The 5,275-nt window shown below is 42.9% G+C and overlaps 1 non-coding gene across 1 annotated transcript; it reads left to right on the top strand.

The window, feature by feature from the left end:
- Nucleotides 1-4,720: 4,720 nt before the first annotated feature.
- On the top strand, nucleotides 4,721-4,827 carry LOC141662716 (small nucleolar RNA R71). Its single transcript, XR_012550815.1, has one exon. It is a non-coding gene; the product is annotated as a small nucleolar RNA R71 (small nucleolar RNA).
- Nucleotides 4,828-5,275: the final 448 nt, after the last annotated feature.

Below are 5,275 nucleotides of genomic sequence, written 5' to 3'. Positions count from 1 at the left end.
AAAATGGCACTAACCACTTCTCGGTTTGCCATGTCCCCATAGTAGTGCTTCAACCGCTGACCGTTAACCTTGAATGCTTGGTCCGGATCATTCTCAAAAATTTCCACCGCTCCATGTGGAAACACAGTTTTGACAATAAAAGGTCCAGACCACCTTGATTTCAACTTCCCAGGAAAAAGTCGGAGCCGAGAGTTGAATAAAAGAACTTGTTGCCCTGGCACAAATAACTTAGGATGTAGCTTCCTATCGTGCCACCTCTTCACCTTTTCCTTATATATTTTGTTATTCTCGTATGCTTGAAGTCGAAATTCATCAAGTTCATTAAGCTGAAGCATTCTTTTCTTACCAGCTGCATCTAAATCCAGGTTCAACTTCTTCAATGCCCAGTAGGCCTTATGCTCAAGCTCCGCAGGTAGATGACATCCCTTACCGTACACCAACTGAAACGGTGACATCCCAAGTGGAGTTTTGTATGCTGTTCTGTAAGCCCAAACAGCTTCATCGAGCTTTAAAGACCAATCCTTCCTTGATGGACAAATAACCTTCTCTAGAATGCGCTTTATCTCTCTGTTAGACACTTCCGCTTGACCATTTGTTTGCGGATGATAGGCAGTAGCTACTCGATGATTCACATTATAATGCTGCATCATAGAAGTGAACTTACGGTTGCAAAAATGCGATCCTTCATCACTTATGATTACCCGAGGTGTTCCAAACCTTGTGAAAATTTGCTTATGAAGAAAATTTAGCACTGCCTTTGCATCATTTGTCGGTAAAGCTTTAACTTCGACCCATTTTGAGATATAATCGACTGCCAGCAAGATGTACTGATTATTGCAAGACGAGATAAAAGGCCCCATGAAATCGATTCCCCACACATCAAAGACCTCGACTTCAAGCATCACATTTAATGGCATCTCATCCTTCCTTGACAAATTTCCCACTCTTTGGCAATGATCACACCTTAAAACAAACTGATGAGCATCCTTGAACAAAGTAGGCCAGAAAAAACCTGCTTGCAGAATACGAGCTGCCGTTTTCTCACCACCATAGTGTCCACCATAAACCGTGGAATGGCAGTCTCATAATATCCCCTCCGTCTCACAGAAGGGGATACATCTCCTGATGATCTGGTCAGCTCCCTGTCTAAACAAATATGGTTCATCCCACATATACCACTTCACCTCATGCAGAAACTTCTTCTTTTGAGCGGATGTCAAATTAGGAGGCATTATATTGTTGACGAGATAGTTTACAATATCTGCAAACCATGGTTCTTCCTCCTGAATTGCAAACAACTGCTCATCCGGAAAATATTCATTGATAAACGTCCTATCTTGTGAAGCAGAATTGGGATTTTCCAACCTAGAGAGATGGTCAGCTACTTGATTCTCAGTACCTTTTCTATCTTTGATCTCTAACTCAAATTCCTGAAGTAAAAGCACCCAACGAATGAGTCTCGGCTTCGAATCCTTCTTGGAAACCAGATAGCGAATAGCCGCATGATCAGTGAATACTGTTACTTTTATACCAAGCAGATAAGATCGAAATTTCTCAAAACCAAAGACTATAGCCAAAAGCTCCTTCTCAGTAGTGGTATAGTTTAATTGGGCACCATTTAAAGTCTTACTCGCATAGTAGACCACATGGAAGAGGTTTTTCTTGCGCTGTCCCAGAACTGCACCTACCGTATAATCACTTGCATCACACATCATCTCAAACGGTTCTGTCCAATCTGGTGCTGTAATAACTGGTGCAGTGATCAAACTCTTCTTGAGAGTCTCGAATGCTGCCAAACATTCATCATCAAATTTGAAAGGCACATCTTTCTCAAGCAAATTGCACAACAGTTTAGATATCTTTGAAAAGTCCTTGATGAATCGCCGATAAAAACCCGCATGACCAAGAAAACTACGGATTCCTTTCACAGAATTAGGTGGGGGAATATTTTCAATGACTCCCACCTTGGCCTTATCCACCTCCAGACCCTTGCTAGAGACCTTATGCCCAAGGATAATGCCTTCACGCACCATAAAATGACATTTCTCCCAATTGAGCACCAAATTAGTTTCCATGCATCTTTTGAGTACGACGCGTAGATTATTCAAACATTCATCATATGAATGTCCAAAGACGGAGAAGTCATCCATGAACACTTCGACATTATTTCCAATCATGTCAGAGAATATAGCCATCATACATCTATGAAAAGTGGCCGGGGCGCCACATAACCCAAACGAAACTCTGCGAAAAGCAAATGTGCCAAATGGACAAGTGAAGGTAGTCTTTTCCTGATCCTCTAGTACAATACAAATCTGATTATACCCGGAATAACCATCCAGAAGACAAAAATACTCATGACCCGCCAATCTGTCAAGCATCTGATCAATAAATGGAAGAGGGAAGTGATCCTTCCTTGTGGCTTTGTTCAATTTTCTATAATCCATGCATACCCTCCATCCTGTAACTGTTCGAGTAGGGATGAGCTCATTCTTTTCATTTACGACCACAGTGATACCCCCTTTCTTAGGTACACATTGTACGGGGCTCACCCACGAGCTGTCAGAAATAGGATAAATAATGCCTGCATCCAGCCATTTCAGAATTTCTTTCTTCACCACCTCCTTCATGATGGGATTCAGTCTTCGCTGCTGTTCCACAGTTGGCTTACTACCTTCCTCTAGCAGAATTTTATGCATATAATATGAAGGACTTATCCCCTTGATGTCTGCTATGGTCCATCCTATAGCCGATTTGAATTCTCTCAAAATCCTTAAGAGCTTGTCTTCCTCACTACCTGAAAGATTAGATGAAATAATAACAGGTAACGTAGATGAATCACCTAAAAAAGCATACCTCAAGTGTTCAGGTAATGGCTTGAGCTCCAAGGTAGGTGCTTCCTCTATTGATGGTTTGAGCTTCCCTTCAGCGTTCTTAAGGTCAGAAGTACCAAGAGATTCAAATGGTATGTCCAGCTTTCGCTTCCAGGGAGAAGCGTTCAGATATTGTAATTGCTCGTTGCCATCTTCATCATCGCTGTCAAAATCCCCCACTAAGGCCTTTTCCAATGCATCAGACATTAGCATGCGATCGAGTTCCGAAGTAACCGCAATATCAATCACATCCAATTTTAAGGACTCCTCATCTTCTGTAGGAAATTTCATTGCCTTGAATACGTTGAAGGTCACATCCTGGTCTTGGACCCGCATAGTAAGTTCACCTTTTTGCACATCTATCAAGGTACGACCTAGCCAAGAAAGGCTTTCCCAAGATTATGGGAATCTTCTTCTCTTCCTCAAAATCCAGAATAACAAAATCTGCTGGAAAGAAGAGCGTATCCACCTTGACGAGCACATCCTCAACTATGCCCCTTGGGTAAGTAATGGAACGGTCAGCCAATTGTAGCGACATGTATGTGGGTTTTGGATCAGGTAGATCCAGCTTTTTAAAGATCGACAACGGCATCAGATTAATGCTTGCTCCCAAATCACAAAGGCACTTGTCAAAAGTCAGATTGCCAATGGTGCAAGGAATGGTGAAGCTTCCTAAATCTTTCAGTTTTGGTGGTAACTTTTGCTGTAGAACAGCGCTGCATTCTTCCGTGAGAGCAACGGTTTCAAGGTCATCCAGTTTCACCTTCCTTGAAAGAATAGTCTTCATAAACTTCGCATAACTAGGCATTTGTTCCAGAGCCTTAGCGAAAGGTATATTGATGTGAAGTTTCTTGAACACCTCCAGAAACTTCCCGAACTGTTTATCCAGCTTTTGTTGCTGCAATCTCTTAGGAAAAGGTGGTGGAGGATAGAGCTGTTTCTCCCCTGTATTAGCCTCAGGCAGAGTGTGTTCAACAGTAGTCTTCCTTGGTTCCGCCGCTTTCTCCTTTTGCTTAGATTCTTCATTTCTAATTTCAGCTTCTACTTCTTTTGCCTTTCCAGCATCAGCCACTTTTCCAGACCTTAAGGTAATAGCCTTGACTTGCTCTTTAGCTTCCTTCCTGCTTGGTACTTCCGTGTCACTGGGAAGAGTGCCAGGTTGACGATTGAGCACTGCATTGGCTAATTGACCGATTTGATTTTCCAAGGTCTTGATAGAAACCGCCTGACTCTTGCACAACAGCTTAAGTTCCTCAAAATCAGCACTAATAGGTGCAGCTGTACTTCCCTGTTGAGGATATGATTGCCTTGTAGCATACTGCTGTGGTTGCTGGAATCCAGGTGGGTTAAACTGTTTACTCACTCCTTGCTGATATGGTGGCTGAATAGCATTCTGATTATTCCCCCAGCTGAAATTTGGATGATTTCTGTTGTTAGGATGATAGGTCGCTGGCACAGGCTGCTGTTGTCGCTGATAATTATTCACGTACTGAACAGATTCATTGACAAGAGAACACTGATCCGTAGCATAAGAAACTGCATAAAGCTCACAAACCATAGCTATTTGATTAACTCCATATGTAGCCAGAGAATCAACCTTCATTGATAGCACTTGGAGCTGGGCTGCAATAGCGGTGGCTGCATCAACTTCCAGAATACCTGCTACCTTGCCTGACGTCATCCTCTGAGTTGGGTTTTGATGCTCATTTGCAGCCATCATCTCTATAAGATTATACGCCTCAGTATAGCTTTTAGCCCATAAGGCGCCTCCAGCTGCTGCATCGAGCATGGGCCAAGATTGGGCCCCCAAACCATTATAGAAACCAGTGATCACCATCCAATCCGGCATTCCATGATGTGGACATTTTCTCAACATTTCCTTGTAGCGTTCCCAAGCCTCGCACATAGATTCTGTAGGTTGTTGCGCAAACTGAGTAAGAGCACTCCTCATAGCAGCAGTCTTTGCCATCGGATAAAACTTCACCAGAAACTTTTGCGCAAGATCTTGCCACGTAGTGATGGACCCAGCTGGTTCAGAATGTAATCAGTCTTTAGCCTTGTCCCTCAGTGAGAATGGGAAAAGCCTCAACTTGATAGCCTCATCAGTCACGCCATTATACTTAAAAGTGCTGCAGATCTCGACAAAATTCCTTATGTGCATGTTGGGGTCTTCAGTTGCCGCTCCTCCAAAAGAAACAGAATTCTGCACCATCTGAATAGTGCCCGGCTTGATTTCAAAGGTGTTAGCTTGAATAGCCGGATGAAGGATGCTTGACTGAATGTCATCAATTTTAGGCCGAGAAACTTGTTAGGGCGAAAACACGCGCTAATATTCACGCAAGTATATGCGTTCGCAAGTAATATAGAATACTTTCTAGTTCGTTCCCACAGAGACTCAGACT

The sequence above is a fragment of the Apium graveolens genome, chromosome 5 (assembly GCF_009905375.1).
Source record: "Apium graveolens cultivar Ventura chromosome 5, ASM990537v1, whole genome shotgun sequence".
NCBI classification, from domain to species: Eukaryota; Viridiplantae; Streptophyta; class Magnoliopsida; order Apiales; family Apiaceae; genus Apium; species Apium graveolens.
The sequence above is the reverse complement of the archived record's forward strand: the minus strand, read 5'-3'. Positions and strand labels throughout refer to the sequence as shown.